The 23,385-nt window shown below is 34.1% G+C and overlaps 1 pseudogene; it reads left to right on the forward strand.

Annotated features, from left to right (window-relative positions):
• Positions 1-381: 381 nt before the first annotated feature.
• LOC111718800 overlaps positions 382-23,385 on the forward strand; it is a 48,835-nt pseudogene continuing 25,831 nt past the window's right edge.

Consider the following 23,385-nt stretch of genomic DNA (forward strand, 5'->3'; position numbering starts at 1 on the left):
GTGATAGCACATGCTCAGTGTGTTGTGGTGATGTAATTTTACGAAGGTATTTAGGGCTGGGGAACTTGAAATAAAAGGACTCCATCTTTGACCATCCACATGGGTCTCTGCCTCATTACTCCTCCACTAAGACAAAGATCTCAGGCTGGTCCCGAGATCCTCCAGAGAGCTGTCCAGATGGTATATTTTGGCACTCCAGCGTGGAGGCTCTAGGACACAGTACATTTTGGCACTCCAATTTGGGGGCTCTAGAAAGTACACTACACTCTATCCATTATAAAGTTAACTGGCAATTATGTTATCCTGGCTATAAATCCTCAATAGCTGAATACTTAGAGTCCTTGAGTTAAATCTTAAAGAATAGAATTCTATGTGGTGGAGATGAGGAGTGAATGTATTCTGGATGTGAGAGATGAACAAAGCAATGACACGAATGGGGATAGTGAGCTCCATGCAAGAAAGAGAGAAAAGACTAGTACATCTATCTTGCCAATTTTAGGAAGCCAAGTCACAAAAAAGATAGAACTATATGTTGAGATGGAATTGTAAAGAAATTTAGAACCTAATCAGAGAAATTGATTTTTGATGATTTTGTGATTACTCCCATAATTCCAAGGAGTTGTGATTTCTGACAGTGTTATTCACAAAGATTTATTCTTTAAGATCTTCAATATCAATTAACCAGTAGGGATCAATCATCCTTTACCAAAGGATATTTACTGAAAAAAGTATAAATAAGAATCATAGTTATTCCCTTTCTTGAGAGGCATATTATCTAGTCTGCTGAAGTATAACATCTGGGAAGGGTAGACTTGAAAATAATGTAAAATATTCAGGCCAAGATGATGGTGAGGAGGCACACAGCTGCCTAAGCTCTGTGTTTTCTCTCAGAATTCATTTCATGACAAGCCTCTGAATTAATGCTTGACTGAAAAAACCCCCACAAATAATTACCAAGAGAAGACATCCTTGAAATTTGCCAGGAAAGGTCTGTATTTGCTCGAAGGTGGGGAAAGTTTTAGATCAGACTCAGGCTGAGGGCAGGCAGTGGTAATGAGAGCCCAACAGGCAGCTCACAGCCGAGCAGACCAGAGTGGGGTTAGGTGTTCTCTAGTGTTTCTCATAGAAATGGGTGCTGTATTTTGTTAAAAACATTTATTGCATTGATTAGGATAATTATATGGTTCCTGTTAGTTTTGTTATTGATATGGTCACTTATGCTGCTATTTTTCCTAATACTGAAACAGCCTTGCATTCTTAGTAAAAATCCTCCTTGGTCATAATGTATTATTCTAATGATAAATAGTTGCAATATCTTTGCTAATATTTTATTTAAAAATTTTTGCATTGATATTTATTAAGAAGATGGGCCTCAACACAATTGCCTATACCAAAATGAGGTCAAATGGGTTCATAATTTTAAAATAAAGCATGATACTACAAGGAAATTAAGAGAACAAGGGATATTTTACTTCTTGGATTTGTGGATAAGGGTGGAATTTATGCCCAAATGTTGGAATCTTTACAAAGTGTTAAGCCATTGGAGTTGATAGAGACAATAATTATCTAATTTGGCATGGTTCAATATGATTGATTTGATCTTAGAAGGAGATATTTTGGACCAGAACTTGAAACAAGGTACTAAGTACAACTGATGGAAACAATGCTTGTGTTCACACCTTTAGAGAGCTCATAAGTATCTAAATACTCAATGGAGTTCACACATTTGGGAGATTTCAGGGTTTAGAAAGAGATATCTGAATTCACACCTCCCTTAGGGCCAGAGAGCACTCTGGGAGATAACCCAGAATCCCTCTCTCTCCAGAAGGTAGAGTTAACCTTTGGAAAATCATATATATATGAGAAGCTCTTAGAGTTTGGGGGAGTTTCTTGAGAGAGTTACTTGGGAACATTCCTAGGAGTCGGAGAGGAGCACTCTGGGAGGAAGCCTACAAGCCCTATCTCCGAGGCAAGAGAGATTTCATTGCATCTTCTACCACGGTTGCTGGCACCAGACTTGCCCTCCAATGGATCCTCGTTAAAGGATTTAAAGTGTACTCATTCCAATTACAGGGCCTCGAAAGAGTCCTGTATTGTTATTTTTCGTCACTACCTCCCCGGGTCGGGAGTGGGTAATTTGCGCGCCTGCTGCCTTCCTTGGATGTGGTAGCCGTTTCTCAGGCTCCCTCTCCGGAATCGAACCCTGATTCCCCGTCACCCGTGGTCACCATGGTAGGCACGGCAAGTACCATCGAAAGTTGATAGGGCAGACGTTCGAATGGGTCATCGCCGCCACGGGGGGCGTGCGATCGGCCCGAGGTTATCTAGAGTCACCAAAGCGGCCGGGGCACCCCCGCCCCTGGTTGGGGGCTTGCGGGGAAGCCACTGGGTTGGTTTTGGTCTGATAAATGCACTCCTCCCTGGAAGTTACAAGGTTGCCATTTTTTCACTGATTTTTTTGATATTTTTCAATTTTTGTTATCCAAATGGATTTTATTTCTTAGATCTATAAAACAATTCTTTCTTGGTATGAGTGGAATATCACTGAATAAGTAAATTAGATTAGAAAAATGTTATTTTTACTCTCTCCATTCAACCTATTCACAAACAAATATTTTTTGAAATGATTAGATCTGACTTTATTTACGTGAAAATGTTTTGCTACTGGCTTCTCATAGTCCATGGGTTTGTCCTTTTTAGAAGATTCTCAAGTAAGTTAAAATATCTACAATTATTTTATTATTTTTCTTTTTTAAAAACATATTTTTAAAATTTATTTATTGCACTGAATACAACATAAGAAAAAAACAGAATAGAAAAAAGGAAATAAAATCAAAACAAAACATTGCCATGTGTCCAGCAGAACATCAGTGAGAAAAATATATAACAATAAATTTCAATCACAAGAAACCATATATAATAATAGAGGGAAATATATTTATGAGTATCCACCTTTTTTGCCTTCTTGTAGTTATTCTTTTGTTTCATGCTATGTACTTTTTCTTTACTTTTTTTATTTTCTCCCCTTTCCTTACCAGGCTTCAGTTAAGTACATATATTTGTGTGTGTGTGTGTGTGTGTGTGTGTGTGTGTGTGTATGTGTATCTCTCAGTTGGAGAATGGCTGAATAAGTTTTAGTATGTGAATATAATGAAATTTTACTGTTCTATAAAAAATAATGAACAGAGTGATTTCAGAAGACTAAAAAGACTAAGATGAATAAATGTCAAGTAAGGTGAGCAGGTCAAGGAGAATATTTATTTATTCAGTGACACTAAGATTATGTGATGATCAACTGTATAATGGACTTGACTCTTTTCAACAATGATTTTATCCAAAGCAATTACAATTGACTCGTGATTGAAAGTAATGTTTAGAGAGAGAGAATATGAACATTGAATGTGGAAAAAAGCATGGTATTTTTACCTTTTTTGTTTTTCCCCTTTTTTCTTACTTTTTTGCACAGCATGATGAATATGGAAATATGTTTAAAATAATTGCACATATTTAACCTATATCAGCTTACTTGATGTGTTAGGGAATGCAGAGAGGGGAGTATTGAAAGAAAAGCATAACACAAGATTTTGTCAATGTGAATGTTGAAATACATCTTTGCATTGGGGTAGAGTTAAGATAGCAGAAAGTAGATAGGTCTTTACTGAGCTCTTCCTGGCTTCCCTCAGATCAACATCAGATTAAACCTTTGAACAGGTTTTAAAGTGACAGAACCCACATTATTTAGAGTGTCATTGTTGGTGGTACTGTGAATGGATCCAGCCATTCAGAAAGCAATTTGGAACTATGTTCAAAAAGTTATCAAACTGTGCATACCCTTTGACCCAGCAGTGTTACTTCTGGACTTGTATCCTAAAGAAATCTTAAAGGAGGGAAAGGGACCCGTATGTACAGAAATATTTGTGACAGCCCTCTTTGTAGTGGCAAGAAACTGGAAACTGAATGTATGCCCATCAAATGGGAAATGAATGGCTGAATAATTTATGGTATATAAATGTTATGGAATATTATTGTTCTGTAAGAAAAGACCAGCAGGATGATTTCAGAAAGGCCTGGAGAGACTTACATGAACTTATGCTGAGTTCAATGAGCAGAACCAGGAGACCTTTATACCCAGAAAAAACAAGATTATAAGATGATCAATTCTGATGGATATGGCTTTTTCCAACAGTGAGATGATTCAGACTACTGCCAATGATCTTGTGATGAAGAGAGCCATCTACACCCAGAGAGAACTGAGGAAACTGTATGTGGATCACAACATAACATTCCTACTCTTTTTGGTGTTCTTTTGCATTTTGTTTTCTTATGCACTTACTGTCTTTTTTTAATCTGATTTTTCTTGTGCAGCAAGAGAATTGTATAAATATGTTTATACAAATTGTATTTAATATATATGTTAACATGTTTAACATATAATGGATTGCCTGGCATCTGGGGAGGGGGTTAGGGGGAAAGAGGAGAAAATATGAAACACAAGGGTATGCAAGATATTGTTAAATTATCAGTGCATATGTTTTGAAAATAAAAAGCTTTATATAAAAAGAATAAAAAAATATGTTATGTGTGATAGCATGTATAAATTAGATTATTATCTTCTTTCAAAGAAGGATGAGAGAATATTTTGGAAAAAAAAATCTTGTAAAAATGAATCTGGTAAAAAAAATTAAAATTACATATATGTGTGTGTATATGAAAATGAATTTTAAAATAATTTTAAATGAGTAAAGGCCCATCTGACTAAGGTAATGTCTAAAGACCATGAGATTCAACATTGTTACTGAACAGGCATATTCCTATATGCAGATGAATCTAAAAGTTATAGATATTGAATCCCACTTGGTTTTTTGTTTGAGCCAAGTAAAATTTTTGTTAATTGTTCAGTGACTTATGACTGCCTTGTTTCTTCCTAAAGTGAATCTAATCTAATGTGGTACTTTCATCTAGGGCATCTTTAACACCCTTCTAAAATAGGTTTTCATATATCTACCTAAATCCAAGAAATAAACCCTTTTTAGCTCCCAAGTGTGTGGCATATGCTACTATTCTGAACTGCTCCCCATTAAAGATTTTGAACAGATGTTTTTACCTACTACCAGTCTTCCACTGACTGGAGGCTTTTATTGAAGGGAGTTTAGAGAGGCCCTTAGAGATGGATTATGAAAGTTTCTGAAGAATAAATCTGCTCCTTTAATTTTTCTTTGGAGAAGTTTCAAAGGAAGATCCAATGCTGATAACATGAGGGGGAAATGCTAAATGGTTCAATTTTGTATGAAGCTAATAATGGTTGTGGAATGAGAGATAAATCTTTTTACCATAGCTTTATTTTGTGAAATGCAAAATTCACCAGTTGTACATTAATGACATTTCCCAGCACATAACAAAATTCCCTACATAAATTGTCCCATTATTATTCTGTAATTTCTTTTAATCATAAGTCATTCCATTTATTTTTCCTTCTGCCTTGTACTTACCTGTCTCTATGAAGTTGTAGTTCATGAAACAGCAGTGATCAAATTTAAATGAATAGTTTCCTTTTTGTCAACAGATCAAATTGACCCCAAGCACATATTGGTAATGCTACATTATTTTTAAATGGACCTCAGTATTTCCAGGGTTCCAGTGTCTGCAGTTTAAATTCCCATGTAGAATTAAGCTTTCTGTTCCAGCTACTTTGTATCTCTCCATTGAATTTTGGGTTATCTTCAACATAAACTTCACTTCTTGTAATGGGCTGAGGCTTGAGTTGATGCACTGAGGTCCCAAGCACGTGAGGCTAAATAGTAATTGGACTATTCGCTATTAATATACATACTTGGATAAAGAATGGCCCCCACCCACTCTCTGTGCAAGTCCTGATGTGTTGTATAGGAAATGACGGTTTTGGGGTGGAGGAAGGGAGACAGGAAGAGAGGTGGGGAGAGATTGGGCCTAGGTTCTATGCACGGAGCTGCTGGTCCTATGGCTTCTGATCTAGCTAGCTTCTTGACTCAGCTGCACACATTGCTATTGCCCATTCTCTTCCACCTCCGATCTTTCTTCACTAAGAATAAAGATTGACTGTTTTCCTCTAACCTGAATTCCTGACTCTGGCTGATTTTAAAATACGCGGTCTTCACAACTTCTTCAGACATTGAAATGTTCCCTGACAAAGCATCACTGAAAGAATACTGGTTTTGAAAGGATGGGACTTTGTATGAAGAAGAAACAGGTTCAGGAAAAAAATTACTATAGTTTCCCAAAGGAATTATATATTTAAAGTTCAACAATAAAACTCTGAAAATAAATAACTTCACATAAAGACATAAAAGATTCCTTTAATTTTGATTCAATTTCTTTGAGTTGACACATTGATACAAATCATGCTGCACATCCTTCAGGGTAAAAATTAATTATTTTAGCCTTATTTAATTCCCAGTATCTAGAAGAGGATTCTACATAGAGTGAGAACTCAATAAATATTTATTTTTATTCTCTATGAGTAAATGCACACCCATATGTGGACAGAATATGCGTGCATCTAAAATTTCAAGTAGTCCGGATGCTATGGCCATTCATAAATTCTTAATGACTAAGATTTTATCATTTCTATATGCATTCATACCCACACAAGGAAGGGGACATTTATTTCATGAAATTTGCATCACATACATTAATCTCCTTGTATCATACTCAAAGAGACCTATGATATCATTTCTGTCAATATTTTTTCAATATGACAAACAATAACAGAAATAAGAAAACTGACTAAATATTATTGATTTTGAATCATGGGAAACTTGGATGTTATATGTGTATGTATATATACATAGAAATATATGTATAAAGTAATATATAATATACTATATGTATATATATAAATTAATACTTGAAGTTTAAATATCTTGTTACACTTGTAATTTATATACAATACAGAAATTATGTTAACTATCTATATACTATACATGAAAAATATATGCATATACATATACATCTATGAAATGATACTTTACAAATTGATCATAAATATTTAAAAGAGTAGTTTCTATATGTTGTTCCTATATACACACATATAGTTAACATAATTTCTGTATTGTATATAAAAATGATGATATGAATTTTACATTTAAAATAATTTTTGTGGCAATTTCAGTTGTGAATAAATGTATAAGGAAAGGATTGTTCTGGATTCCTCATATACAGACCACAAGATACTGTGAGACTCAAGTTGAGAAGGGTAGTAGGAATTTGGTTGTTCTAAGTTTCTCTGGGAGGAAGTATTGCTGTTTAATAGTTTTGTAGGCTAATTATTCTTTATAAATGAATACCAAATTCAGTTATTTCTGAAATAATTTAAATTTTGATACTATGGCATAGCCATGCTATTCCTTCTGTATTTATACGCTGTTTTCAGGTAAAAAAAGAATAATTCTAAAGTGAAAGAACAATCAGTAGAATAAAGAGAAATGAATCAAGTAATGAGAAAGATAACCCAAAAGTCAAAGAAAGAAATTCTGATGTTAATCAAGGATACTATTCAGGAGAATGCTGTTTAATTTTTAAAATTATTATTAAATCTTTTTATTTTTAAAACCTATGCATGGATAGTTTTTTAACATTGATTTTTGCATAGCTTTGTGTTCCAATTTTTCTCCTTTCTCCTACTCCCTGCCAGAGATGGCAATAATTCAATATATGTTATATATGTTAAATCCAATATAAATAAATATATTTGTGCAATTTTCTTGCTGTACAAGAAAAATCAGTTTTTAAAAAAGAAAATGAATAAGAAAACAAAATGCAAATGAACAACAACAAAAAGAGTGAGAATGCTATGTTGTGGTCTGCAGTCAATCCTCACAGTGTCTCTTTTGGTGTAGATGGATCTCATTATCACAAAATCATTGGAATTGGTATTAATCATCTCATTGCTGGAAAGAGTCATGTGCCTCAGAATTGATCACCACATATTCTTGTTGCAATTTACAATGATCTCCTGATTCTACTCGTTTCACTTTGCATCAATTTATGTAAGTCTCTCCAGGTCTCTCTGAAATCATCCTGCTGGTCATTTCTTACAGAACAATAATATTCCATAATATTCATATACCACAATTTATTCAGCCATTCTCCAATTGATGGGCATCCCCTCAGTTTCTAGTTTCTTGTCACTACAAAGAGGGCTGCCACAAACATTTTTTACACATATGGGTCCCATTCCTTCCTTCAAGTTCTCTTTGGGATATAAGCCCAAGAGATACACTGCTAGATCAAAGGGTATATAAAGTTTGATAGTTTTTTGAGGAGTATTGATACTAATTGTTCTTTAAATATTTCATAGAATTCATAAGTAAATCCATCTGTCTGTGGAGATTTTGTCTTTGGACATTGATTAATAGCTTGTTTTATTTCTTTTTTCTAAAATGGGAATATTTAAACAATCTTCTTCTGTTAAGCTGGGCAATTTATATTTTGTACTTATTCCTCCATTTCACTTAGATTATCAAATTTATTGGCATATAATTGGACAAAATAATTCCTAATTATTGTTGTAATTTCCTCATCATTGGTAAAAATTTATCCCTTTTCATTTTTGAGACAATTTGATTTTCTTCTTTTATTTTTCTAATCAAATTAACAAAAAATGTTTATCTATTTTGTTGTTTTTTTCATAAAATCAACTGTTAGTTTTATTGATTAATTCAATAGTTTTCTTATTTTCAATTGTATTAATCTAATCTTTTATTTTCAGAATTTCAAATGTGTTATTTGAAGGTTTTAAAATTGTTTTTTTTCCTAGCTTTTTTATTTGTAAGCCCAATTCATTGATCTTCTCTTTCTCCATTTTAGGGAAATAGGCACCTACTACTTCCCTATATATAAAATTTTGCCTAATAACCGCTTTGGCTGCATCCCACAAGTTTTGGTATGTTGCCTCATTATTTTCATTCTCTTGAATGAAGTTATTGATTATAACTTGTTACTTTACCCATTCATTCTTTACAAATAGGTGATTTAATTTCCAATAAATTTTTGATCAATTTTTCCTGTGGCCTTTTATTGCATCATGATCTAAAAAAATGCATTAATCATTTCTGCTTTTCTGTATTTGATTTTGATGTTTTTATGCCATAATACATGGTCAATGTTTGTTTAAATTCTATGGACCACCAAGAAAAAAGTGTATTCCTTTCTGTCTTCATTCAATTTTCTCCAAAGTTCTATCATACATTGTAATGTTCTAGCTAGCTCTCTGGAAGCCCTCAGAAAGGTCCTTGGTTCTCCAGAGTTCTGGATCTCTACAATGTCTAACTTTTGTAATACTCAGTTTACCTCCTTAACTTCTTTCTTGTTTATTTTCTGGTTTGAATCTGGTTTTAGATTTGATGATCTAGTCTGATTGACTAGAACTGATCTAGTTCTGAGAGACCAAGGTTCTTTTTCTTCATCATGACTTTCAGGAAGTCCAGTAATTCTTAGATTGTGTCTTCTAGATCTATTTTCCATGTCACTTGTTTTCCTAATAGGTATTTCATATTTTCTTCTATTTTTTTTTTTACTTTTTGCTTTTGTTTGACTGATTTTTGAAGTCTTATTGTCATTCACTTCCATTTGCTCAATTCTAATTTTTAGTGTATTATTTTCTTCAGTTACCTTTTGTAATTGGCCAATTGAATTTTTATGTTTTGATTTGTTCATTGCAATTTTTCATTTCACAGATACTGTTTATCAAAAAGTTGGTATTTTTTCATACCTATTTTGTAAAAAGTTATATGCTTTTCTCATTTCATCAAATATATTTTTAAAGAGTTTTCTTCAGAAAAATTCTATTTTTCCTTTTCCATAACCTCTTGCAAATATGTCATTTCCTTTCCCTATTTTTCTTCTAACTCTTGTTGAAGTTTCTTTTTGAAAGTTTCTAAGAAAGCCTTATGTAATGGAGACCAACACATATTTCCTTTTGGGGCTTCATTTGGAGTTGATTTGCCTTTAGGATCCTCAAGATTTGAGGTCTGTTCTTCTCTCTCTCCATAAAAGCTGTCTATGGTGAGAGTTCTTTTTGGTTTTTTGCTCATTATTTTTTAAGGTTTTATATTTGCTCTTAATGCAAAGGAGTGACAGCTGCCTTAGTTTGCCCTGAGGAAGTTCTGTTGATTGACTTCCAGTCTTGGGTAATCATGACCAGGTCCAATGTTCTTCTGGGACTCAGTGGTTTACAATTTATCTTTTGTAGCAAATCTGCCAAACCACTTGCTTGCAACCAGGGCAGAGTAGCCTAAGAGGCTCACAAAAGATTCCCTGGTGTGGGGATCCACAATGCTCTGGCTTCTGGTCCCCATTCCTTGCCTCAGGTTCCCTATACTGTGGTGTGGGCTCATAGACTGTCCCCCTGCCTGTTTGAAACAGACCTGTTCTGAAGTTCATCCAAGGTATTTTCTTCTGGAAAAGTGTTATACTTCAAATATTTGTGGGTTCTGTCACTTCAAAAACCAGTTTAGAATCTCAATCTACTGCTAGTTTGAGAGAATGTTAGAGGAGTTCACAGAAAGTCATGTCTCTTCTCCACCATCTTGGCTCTGACCCCAGTGCTGTTTAATCTTGAGAGCTATGAGTTTAAAGTCATTGGGGTTCATGTAGACCAAGACCAGATGAATAATGTGAAGAATAAATATTTGTTTTAAGTATGATTTACTTAAGAAAAAAATCATCATATTTTCTAGTAGAGCAATGCCACCTAAATTTTTTCTAGCCTTCTCCTGCTTTCAACTCTCAGATGAAGACAAAGGAACTATTGCCTTGAACAGTTAAACTTAAACTTGTTGATTTCTTTCTTTCATCATACCAAGTTTTAATAATTATCTTTTCCATAGAGTTGCAAGAATCTCAATTTTCCTCATAAGCATTATTTTAATTCTGTTCCTCATTACTCTGAGAGGTAATAATTGCATATGCTATTACCTCCATTTTAAAGATGAAAAAACACAGGTTCACAGAAAGAATTTCTTTCTTCATATTCCTACAACTGTCAATGGTGGGTTCCAGATAAAGAGTTTTCTCATATCTCTGCCCAATTTCAGTGCTTTCCCTAATATATTCTATTGTTAAAGACAGCACATTATTGAAAAGTAATATTATCTGCAAAAGTCTTTGAAGAAACAGTACTGCAGTTCAAATTAAAACCTTACATACTTTTAATTTATCTTTGCTATGGCTTTTCCTGTATGTTAGTTAATATAGTTTTTTTTTTCTTTGTGAAGTATATGTTCTCAATCTTTTCTAATATTTTATTGATGAGGAAGCCGGTACTTCTTAAATCAGTCATTTCTACTTTTGAATCATTTTACTTAAGTTTTATGTACATTACCAGAAATTAATCTTAAGGAAACTTCCATAAATAATAGTTTTTGTTCTCCTTGATCCAAAATAAATAAGTCTAATCAAGTTTTTACATAACATGTCTTCAAATCTTCTCTAAGTTTCTTCTTTAGGATAAAGAAGTATACAATTTTTATATAATTTTTATATAAATTTATCTATAGAATATTCTTAAGATTGATTCTTTTGTAATTTCCTAAGTTTTTTTTTTTTATTATTTCTAAAACTGAATCCAATAAAGCACATGCTATATGACTGGAATGATATTATCACCTTGTTTTTTCTGTATTCCAGTGATAACAATGCAGTTTAGAGGATAGCTTTATAATTGCTGGCTCTCATTTCACATGACTCTTTTATGTTAATCTTTAAGTTAACCTAAATTGTCATACATAATTCACACATTTTTTTCATTTTCTTTTCTATTTTAATAGCCTTTTATTTACAGGTTATATATATGCATAACTTTACAGCATTGACAATTGCCAAACCTCTTGTTCCAATTTTTCCCTTCCTTCCTCCCCTCGCCCCCAGATGGCAGGATGACCACCAGTACATGTTAAATATATTAAAATATAAATTAGATACACAATAAGTATACATGACCAAACCATTATTTTGCTGTACAAAAAGACTTGGACTCTGAAATATTGTACAATTAGCCTGTGAAGGAAATCAAAAATGCAGGTGGGCAAAAATATAGGGATTGGGAATTCAATGTAATAGGTCTTAGTCATCTCCCAGAGTTCTTTCGCTGGGCGTAGCTGGTTCAGTTCATTACTGCTCCATTGGCGGTTCATCTCATTGCTGAGGATGGCCAGGTCTATCAGAATCGGTCATCATATAGTGTTGTTGTTGAAGTATATAATGATCTCCTGATCCTGCTCGTTTCACTCAGCATCAGTTCATGTAAGTCTCTCCAGGCCTTTCTGAAATTATCCTGTTGGTCATTTCTTACAGAACAATAATATTCCATAACATTCATATACCACAATTTATTCAGTCATTCTCTAATTGATGGGCATCCACTCAGTTTCCAGTTTCTGGCCACTACAAAGAGGGCTGCCACAAGTATTCGTTCACACAAATTTTTGTCTGGTAATGACTTTTGTCACAAACTTACAGAAATATTTTTGCACCCAGATGTTTATGAAATTTGATGTTTATGGCAATTTGATTACATCTTTAAAAATATAGTTCTCAATTCCACTGTGTTTAGATATATTTAGATGTTGACTGTGTCACCCAAAATACTAGTTTTCCTTCTCAGTATAATTTCATCTGGACATTTTGAAAATCTAAATCTTTTGTTTTTATTCATACTGTTGCTGTAACTATTAAAATCAAGAACCAAGGATGACTCCTTGGGATAATTCATCATAAATTACCCACTATATTGTCATTTAATATTGTAAGGACGTTTGTCTTTTCCCAATCTGTCCATTTTTTCTGTAAAATTTTGAAGATCCCAAAAAGTTACTGTTAATTTACCAGTTCTTTTAGTGCTTTTATGTAGAGATTAAGCTTGTAAATTTGGACCATTTAAGGGAAACTAATGACTCGTTTATCATCTGTCCTCATTTACTTTGCATGTCAAGTTATGTCAGAACATTCACCCACACATACATACACACAAATATACATAGTCATGCACACATACTCAAACATACCCCCATGCACACTTGATTAATTAATTTATTATCTTGATTTAAAAAACTCATCATGTTGAGTTCATAGAGCTACTACAATGATCAGTTTTTTAACATCTTATCAGAAAAGCATTTATATATACATACACACATACATACATGCACACACACACACACACACACATACACACACACACATATTCTTAAAGTCATTGAAAAATTCAATTTGTTCTCCATGGTGACTAGAAGTGAGAGCCTTAATATTTTGACTTTTAATTGGAAGTGCTTATTCCTAATGCTAGTAGTTAACTGATGTGTCAAACTTCCTATTTGCTATGCTCAATTACTGCATTGAAGGCTTGATCTCTCAGAGTTTCTCAGAAAGGCTTAACTCAATTAAAGTGGGCTTCCTCACATATTCTAATGATAGGAAAATACCTTTAATTGGTAATTATCACATTCTAATACATAAATAAAAGCTGCTCACCAAGAAGTAATCCAATTAGCAAAGAGGTCTACCTAATTACACATAATTATTCACCTTGTTTCTCCTTTCCCTGCTGAGATCCAGCTATCTCCTCACACCTCCCTGATTTCTTCATTCTGTTACTTTGGTGTTATTGATAAACAGGCTAATATTGAAACAGATTATGGGGTATGATCAGTGTATACCTGAAGAAACTATGATCATAATTCTATAGGAAATGATTATATTTCTCACTTTTAGGAGAAGGAATAACTTTCACTCTCTGTACAAAACCATGAAAATGTAGCATTTCAGGAACTCAAGCAATAAGCATGTATAAGATTTACTATAATTTGAACACTATGCTAATTTCACTGGTCTTACATTCATTGAACTTATATGCTAATGATGGAGGATGAATATGTCAACACTTATGTACATATAAGATATGGGTATGATTTCCATAGAAAGAAATCTAACATGGAATGCAATATAAATTGCATATATAATGCATAAATAAATAAAATAAATATGAGAAGACCTAGAAAAGTCCTCTTGAAAATTGTAGGATTTCATATGAATCTTGAAAGAAATCAATGAATCCAGGAGAAGATAAAGAGAAAGAATATTTGGTATATATGAAAAACAGTTAAGATATCTATTAAAATTTTAAAGTCAGTTTTTATCCATCCTTAGAAATTACTTTATGTTCTCAAAATGCTTTTTTTAAATGTTCAAGTAAAAACACATTTAAAATTATAATTACCTGTAGGCATATGATAAAAGGGACAAGCACTACCAATTTCTTCTTGTATTAATGAATCTTGTCAATTAAGATTGATTACAGAAAACTAATAGTGTTTCATGCTACACAATTACTTCTCAAATTGATCATTTGAAATTCCTTTTATTTATCAAATAACAGTAACAGAACCTAAAGGATTTTTCAAAGGAATAGCTCAGTTTTTGGAGGCACACACTCAATAAGTACCTGAAGAAAGAAAGAAAACTACCAGGGCTTGAGAAATGCATGTGCCTCCACCCCCCACACACATATAAATACACATGTGCACACATACATACAAAGAAATACACATACTCAAACATCCCCATATACACAATTAATTCATTTATTATTTTGATTTAAAAAATTCACCATGTTGAGTTCACAGAACTACCACAACGATCAAAATTTTTTAAGTCTTATCAGAAAGACATAGTTACAAAATTATTGCATCTGATTTTTGGAAGGAATTTCAGACACCATTTAATCCAACTAATGGTCAAACATGAACCATATGGCTCAATCTGTAGTATCTCCAGGTATTTCTATTTGTTTTGTGGTTGAATAAATTTGCATAGTTTTCTTCAAATGCCACTTCTAATATGTGGTTGTTGTTATTTTTCCATGTCAGTTACATGGATTGTTTTCCCAATTAGGGTGTGACTATCATGAGAGAAGAAACTAATTTATTTTTTCATCTTCACCACTTAACACAGTTCTTGGAAAATAATAAGCAGTTAATAAATGTTTTCCTTCATCCCTTATTCTCTCTCTGTTTCTCTGTCTCTATGTCTCTCTCTCTCTCTCTCTTTCTGTTTCTCTCTCTTCTTCCTTCCCTCTTTCTCTCATTTCTTCCTCCCTTTCTTTTTCCTGTTTTCTTTTCTTTCTCTCATTCTCCATCTCTCCTTTCTTTCCTCCTTCTCTTCCTCCCTCCTTTTTTTCCTTCTCTCCATTCAAATAAACATCCCTGAGCAAAAAGTAAGGATTAGATTGAATATAGCATATTTGTTAATATTGAGAATTCTGTCTTGATAACAATGAGGATGAGTGTTTGGTAACAGAGTGTTTCATTAATACAAAATTAACAGTAAGGCCATGACCAAATCTTTGGGCTTGTGGAACTGATTAAAGCCCATCTAAGCATTTTCAGTACTTTGCTTTGCATTAATCTACACAAACAATAAATTAACATTTGATAAAATTTAAGTTTGTATACTATGTCAGTATTAATTTTTTTTTTGCAAATTTTTTTTTCTCATGAAGAAGATGAATTTAAGGTTTGGGTTGGAAGACGTGTGTATGCCTAGTTTATAGGGCAGTTAGTGTTTACTCAGTGCTGAGTGGAGCCAGGCTGTATCCAGATTATGTATAGTTGTGGCATAAGCAAATTATAACTGTCTAAAAATGCAAGATAAAGAACTTTAATTTGAAATAATCCCAAATAAGAAATAATAGAACATTTTTCAAGTTGAGAATAGAATAACAATATACTTAGTTTTTTCATCTTTCTCTTTTTCTCTATAGGAAAGACTGCATAAGCTTTTGTCCCTATATATTTTCCAACTTTCACTCCATTATTGAAACATCCTAGGCATATATGAACTGGATTTCATAAGTATATCAGAACATCAGGCAGAAAAACATGTTCTTTTGTTTTCATGACTTAATCAGAAACAAAGAATTGAGGAGGGTGATTGTTATTTTCTTGACATTTGAGTTGACATTATTTTCCTCATGAAGCTCTATAAAGTTTTATTTTAAAATATTTTCAGAAAATGACAATTTTCAGATGATGAAATTAAAGCCATCTATACTCATATGAAAACATGCTTTAAATTACTATAGAAATACAAAATAAAACAACTCTGTCCTCATATCTCTCAGACTGACTAAAATGACAGGAAAATAAAATGATAAACATTGGAGAGTGTGTTAGAAAACTGGAATACTGATGCGTTGTTGGTGGAGTTGTGAAATGATCCAATCATTCTGGAAAGCAATTTAGAACTATATCCAAAGGACTATAACTGTAATATTGTCTGTTTTGGTTTTCTTGGGGTCTCTGGGAGCAGCTTTCGTTTCAGTTTATTAATCACCAGAAGCATAGCCAGGGGTTAAAGTCCAAATTCTTTATTATCTCCTTCCTGGGGCTGGGCAGCTTTCTGAAGAGCTTTCAGACTGGCCTTGGTCTCAGTGGGGGAAGTATAGGAGGCCAAGTCAGCCACCAAGAAGATTAAAGATCTAATTGAATTTCTCTCCTTGGTTCTTAAAGCTTAAGCTCCTGCCATAAGTACTTTGTCTTCTCTGCCTCTGCATCTTTAGCTCTCTGAATGAATCCTGGCTAAGGCTCCTAGCTGATATGCTCTACACTGAGTATAAACCAATCATTATATCACTAGGAAACCATTATTTGTTGTAAGATTAAATCAATCATACTGAACCATGCTAAATTAGATAGCCATTGTCTCATCAATTCTACTTAGTACCTTGTTTCAAGTTCTGGCCCATAGCATATAACACTAATGATATCCTTTGATTTAGCAGTGTCACTAATGGATCTGTATCTCAAGAAAATCCTAAAGGAGAGAAAAGGGATTACATGTGCAAAAATGTTTGTAGCAGCTCTTTTTGTGGTGGCAAAGAACTGGAAAATGAGGAGATATCCATCAATTAGGGAATTGATAAATAAATTAAATTAATGTTAGGGAATTGATAAATAAAAGAATGGGATATTGTTCTATAAAAATGATGGACAAGCTGATTTTAGAATGACCTGGAAAGAGTTACATTAACTGAGGATGAGCAAAACAAAACAACCAAGAATACATTGCACATAATAATAGCAAGATTGTATGATGATCAACTATAAAACATTTGGTTCTTCTCAGTGATTCAGTAATTTAATAAATACCAATAATTTTAGGTTATTGTTAAAAATTTTATTAAAGCTTTTTATTTACAAAACATATAGATGGTAATTTTTCAGCATTTGCAAAAGTTGCTGTTCCAAATTTTTTCCCTCCTCCCCTCTATCTCCTCCCCTAAATGAACGGTCATCGAATACAAGCTTAATATGTTAAAATATATGTTAAATACAATATCTATATCTATATATACATATTTATACAGTTTTCTTGATGCACAAGAAAAATTGGGTAAAGAAGGAAAAAATAAGCATGAGAAAGAAATCAAAATGCAAGCAAATATCAAGAGAAAAGGTGAAGATTCTATGTTGTGGTTCACACTCTGTTCCCACAGTTCTCTCAGGGTGTAGATGGCTGTCTTCATCACTGAACAAATGTAACTGATTTGCATCATCTCATTGTTGAAGAGAGCTATGCCACTCAGAATTGATCATTGTATAATCTTCTTGTTGCTGGGTACAATGATCTCTGCTCCTTTCACTTGGTATTAATTCAGGTACATCTCTCCAAGCCTCTCTGAAACCATCCTTTTGGTTGTTTCTTATAGAACAACAATAGTCCATAAAATTCATATACCGTAATTTATTCATCTGTTCTCCAATGGATGGGCATCCACTCAGTTTCCAATTTCTTGCCACTACAAAACGAGTGGCCACAAATATTTTTGCACATGTGGGTCCCTTTCTCTCCTTTAAGATCTCTTTGAGGTATAAGCCCAGTAGAAATACTGCTGGGTCAAAGGATATGTAGTTTCATAACTTTGAGCACAGTTCCAAATTGGTCTCCAGAATGGCTGGATTCTTTCACATTTCCAACAACAATGTATCAGTGTTCCAGATTTCCCACATCCCCTCCAACATTCATCATTATCTTTTACTGTCATCTTAACCAATGTGAGAGGTGTGTAGTGAAATCTCAGAGTTGTCTTAATTTGCATTTCTCTGATCAATAGTGTTTTGGAGGAACTTTTCATATAACTAGAAATAGTTTCATTTTATTCATCTGAAAATTGTCTCTTCATATCCTTTGACCATTTATCAATTGGAGAATGGCTTGTATTCGTATAAATTTCAGTCAATTTTCTGTATATTTTAGAAATGAGGCCTTTATCAGAACCTTTAACTGTGAAAATGTTTTCCCAGTTTATTGCTTCCTTCTAATCTTGTCTGTATTAGTTTTGTTTGTATAAAAACTTTTTAACTATATAATAAAAATTATATATTTTGTGATTGATAATTATCTCTAGTTCTTTTTGGTCACAAATTCCTTTCTTCTCCACAGATTTGAGAGATGAACTATTCTTTGTTCTTCTAATTTGTTTATGATATCATTCTTTATGCCTAGATCATGAACCCATTTTGACCTTATCTTGGTATACAGTGTTAAATGTGGGTCAATGCCAAGTTTCTGCCATACTAGTTTCCAATTTTCCCAGAAGTTTTTGTTAAATAGTGAATTCTTATTCCAAAAACTGGAGTCTTTGGGTTTGTGAAACACTAGATTCCTATAGTCATTGAGTTCTCTGAACCTAACATATTCAACTATCCTATCCTATTTCTTAGCCAATACCAAATGGTTTTGATGACTACCTCTTTATTATATAGTTTTATATCTGGTACAGCTAGTTTATCTTCATTTGCTTTTTTTTTCATTAAATCTCTTGAAATTCTTGACCTTTTGTTTTTCCAGATGGATTTTGTTGTTATTTTTTCTAGGTCATTAAAATAGTTTCTTGGGAGTCTGATTGATATAGCACTAAATAAATAGATTAGTTTAGGTAATATTATCATCTTTATTATATTTGTTCAACCTATCCGAGACCACTTGATGTTGGTGTTCTTTTTCCAAAACACAGCCAGATGATAAAAGTTCAGATCTTTTGTTGTGTCCTACAATATAGCCTGGTTAGCTCAGGCCTATCTCTCTGCTTGGTTCCAAGAGATCTTGCAGCTTTGTCCTTGGCTTCTGCCTCTGCTTTCTTCAGCCTCCAGCCAGCACCAGGTTGGAAGATGCAATGAATCTCTTGCCTCGAAGATAGGGCTTGTCTTCCCAGAGTGCTCCTCTCTGACCTCAGTCAATGTTCTGGAGAAATTCTTTCCCAAGTGCTCCTCTCTAACCCCAGTCAATGTTCCCAAGAAAAACTCCCTCAATCTCTAAGAGCTTCCTGTATATATATGATCTCCCAAATGTTAACTCCTCCTTCTGGAGAGAGAGGGATTCTGGGTTATCTCCCAGAGTGCTCTCTGGCCCTAAGGGAGGTGTGAATTCAGATATCTCATACTAAGCCATACTAATCCCTAAAATCTCCCAAATGTGTGAACTCCATTGAATACTTAGATACTTATGAGTTCTCTAAAGGTGTGAACACAAGCATCATTTCTATCAGTTGTACTTAGTACCTTGTTTCAAGTTCTGGCCCAAAATATCTCCTTCTAAGATCAAATCAATGATATTGAACCATGCCAAATTAGATAATTATTGTCTCTATCAACTCCAATGGCTTAACAGTTTGTAAAGATTCCAACAACTTGATATTTTTCCAATTGTTTAGGTCTGACTTTATTTGTGTGGAAAGCGTTATGTAGTTTTACTCATATATTTCCTAACTTTCCCTTGGAAGAAAGATTCCCAAATATTTTGTACTATCGACAGTTATTTTAAATGGAATTTCTCTTTGTTTCTGTTGCTGTTGGATTTTTTTTAGTTGTAATGGGCCAGAACTCTGTACTTGAAATAAGAAGAAAGGGCAGAAGGGGGATACTGATAAAACAGTTGAAAAGGATGAAGAATTAGACAAGAAAGGAGTTAAATACAATGCTGATGAAATTAAGGAAAATGGTGCTTCACAGCAGGTGTCATTAGGGTATTCCCCATCTCCTGAACTACCTCAATTAATCCTTCATGGGTGGAGGAAGAAGAGAAGGAGGAGGGGAAGGGGCAGTGACATCATCAGCACCATCCATGCAAGAGCTTTGTCCACCCCCTATGACAAAATTACAAAAGGCATTAGTTAAAGCTAAAAAAGGACAATATGTATCTGATTTAAAAATAAATGCATACCCTTGTTATGTTATGTTATGACTCTTCAGGTCAAGAAAGGAGAAGATACACTCCTTTTGATCTGTAAATTATCCTTAAAGAACTGAAAAAGGCTTGCACTCTTTATGGGGCTACATCTTCTTATGTTAAGATGATATTAGAGAATTTGGCTTATGAAATTTTAACCCCGAGTGACTAGAAATCTATAGCAAGATTCTAAGAACCTGGATATAACTTACTGTGGCTTTCGGAGTATAGTGAACTATGCAGGATACAAGCTTAACGGAATAGGCAAACTATAGTTAAGATAGAAGTCACCTTTGATCAACTAGCAGGTAAAGGTCAGTATGCAGACACTTTAGCACAGATTAATTACCCTTTGACAGCATATGAGCAAATTGCTGCTGCTGCTATCAAAGCAAGGGTCACTCTCCCAGGAAGAAAAGATAGAGGGGAAGCCTTCACAAAAACAAGCAAGATCCAAATGAACTCTTTGCTGATTTCATGGGATGTTTTCAGACAGCAGTCATATGAACTATTGGTGAAAATGCAGCAAGAGGAATTATGATAAAACAACTTGTTAGAGAAAATACTAATGAGGTTTGTAGAAGAATTATGTAGGGACTACACAAAGATGGTCCTTCAGAAGAGATCATAAGAAAATGTGCCACAGTGGGCACAGATGCTTTTTATACCTATGATGCAGAATATGGGAAGATGGGGTCTTCTTGGCAAGCAACTTGTAGAAAGACTTGTCAGTGCTTTCAATATGGTTAAGTAGGGCATCTGAAAGCTCAATGTTGTCATAAAGACAGACTGAGAAGACAGGGTGAGTGAACAAGACCCCAAACCCCATGTCCAAAATGCAACAAGGGTTTCCATTGGGCCTCAGAATGTAGATTGACCCAGGGAAATGAGAAGCAGGGCCCAGGGCCAAGACCTCAAACAAAAAAACAGGTGGGGCATGATGGCAGCTGAGGTTACACTCCGAGAGTCTTTAGAAGTTCAGTACCATGATATGATTAATCAGCCGAAAAGCAATCCAATGGGAGAAAGGGATTACAATTGTGGAGAATACAGGCTTTTTAACCTGACTGAAAAGCAGTGTCCAGTGCAAGTCGCTTCAATATAATTGCCAGGTGATATGGAGAGATCCAGAAGGTGGCAAATGGAAGGGACTAGATAGGTTAACTGCTTTGGGGAGAGAGTTTCCTTGTATCTCTACAGATGGGGAAGGAATCAGATGGGTGCCAATGAGCTGTATTCACCTTGTCCATCAGAGAGATACAGAAAAAGAGAAAAACCTCAAAACAAAGGAGAACACCTAAGAAACATTTGGCACTGAAAGAGCATGGCTAATAATGAGACTGTTCAAAGAAATTCAAAATTGCAGGAATCATTGGATTCTCTTAGACATGATAAGAATGTTGCAGGACTTGAAATGCATCAGGAATCATTGGATTCCCTGAGACCTGATAAGACTGATACAATACTTCAAAATCTGCATTGGATTCCCAACACATGAAGTAATGGACAATAGATTGGTTTTGGACTATTTCTAGGACTTATGGATATGTATAATTCCTCATGTTGATTCATGTTGTTTGTTACATCACTACTAGCATGTGTTAGTCTGTGCTTGTCTAATGCCTCCCATGTTGATGGATTTATGTATACCAGTTTTAAGTGAGACCCCCTCAGAAACTGGCTAATCGTGTTTGATTCCCCATTTCCCTTTGGTGTTTTCATCTCCCTTCCTTAGAAGTCATGGAGGGCATGATCACATCCTTTTAGGGTGTTTTCTCCCTCTTTTCTGAGAAGTCAGGGAAGGTGTGATCACCTCCTTTTTGGGGTTCTCACCTCCCTGACAAGTCAGGGAAGGCATGACCACCTATTTTCTAAAGCAAAAGAAACTGGAAGATGTAATGGGCCAGAACTCTTTACTTGAAACAAGGATTTTTAGAAAGTGTTAACTCAGTGGAATTGGTAATACAATGGTTATCTAGTTTAACATGTGAGTTCTCTGGTTCAGTATGATTTATTTAATCTTACAACAAATAATGGTTTCCTAGTGATATAATGATTGGCTTATACTCAGTATGATGAATAGATTTGGTTGTAATAGAGCATTTAAGAGATGAGAGTCATACCTAGAAGGGGAATTGAACAGACTTGGAGACAGACTCGGAGAAGACAGAGGACTGGAGGCTGGAGCTGGCTGGCCTGTCATCCTGCTTCCTCTGCTGAGAACAAGGCCCATCTGAAGCACCCTCTGAAAGCTAGCCAGGCCCCAGGCAAGGAGAAAGACTGTGAAGGAGACAATAAAGAATTTGGTCTTTATCTCTGGATATTCTCTTGGTGATTACTCAGCTGAAAGGAAAGCTGATCCAAAGACCTCCAGAAAACCAAGAAGAACATTACAGTTATTGATATATAAAAATGCTGATGATTTATGTGGATTTATTTTGTATCCTGAAACTTTGCTAAAGTTGTAAATTTTTTCTAGTATTTTTTAATTGATTCTCTAGAGTTCTCTAAGTATATCATCACATTATGTGCAAGGCGTGATAATTTGGTTTCCTCATGAACTACTGTAGTTCCTTTAATGTCTTTTCCTTCTTTTATTGCCAAGACTAACATTTGTAATACAATATTGAATAGTAATGGTGGTAGTGGGCAGTCATGTTTCACTCCTGATTTTATTGGGAATGGTTCTAGTTTGTCCCCATTACACATGATGTTTGCTAATGATTTTAAATAGATGCTATTGATCATTTTAAGGAAAAATAAATTTATTTCTATATTCTCTATTGTTTTTTAATAGGCATGGGTACTGGATTTTTCAAATGCCTTTTCTGCATCTATTGAGTTATTTTGAATATTGATATATAATATTCCAGGGCCTATGTTTTTTTACAGTAGCTGCTGTGCCATTCTATTTGTTGTTTCAGCATATTTGAACTGTTTTGTGTTTTTGTTGTTTGCTTGAAAATTTTCTCTTTGATATTTAGCAATAATGTTCTTATATGTTTTTCTTTTAGGATTTTTTGAGAGTTATCAGGAGAGTTATTCTACTTCTACTTTACCCTCCAATTCTATCACTTTAGGACTGTTTTCTTTGATTATTTCTGTATTATTGTTGTCAAGATTACT

Source organism: Sarcophilus harrisii, chromosome 2, assembly GCF_902635505.1.
Source record: "Sarcophilus harrisii chromosome 2, mSarHar1.11, whole genome shotgun sequence".
NCBI classification, from domain to species: Eukaryota; Metazoa; Chordata; class Mammalia; order Dasyuromorphia; family Dasyuridae; genus Sarcophilus; species Sarcophilus harrisii.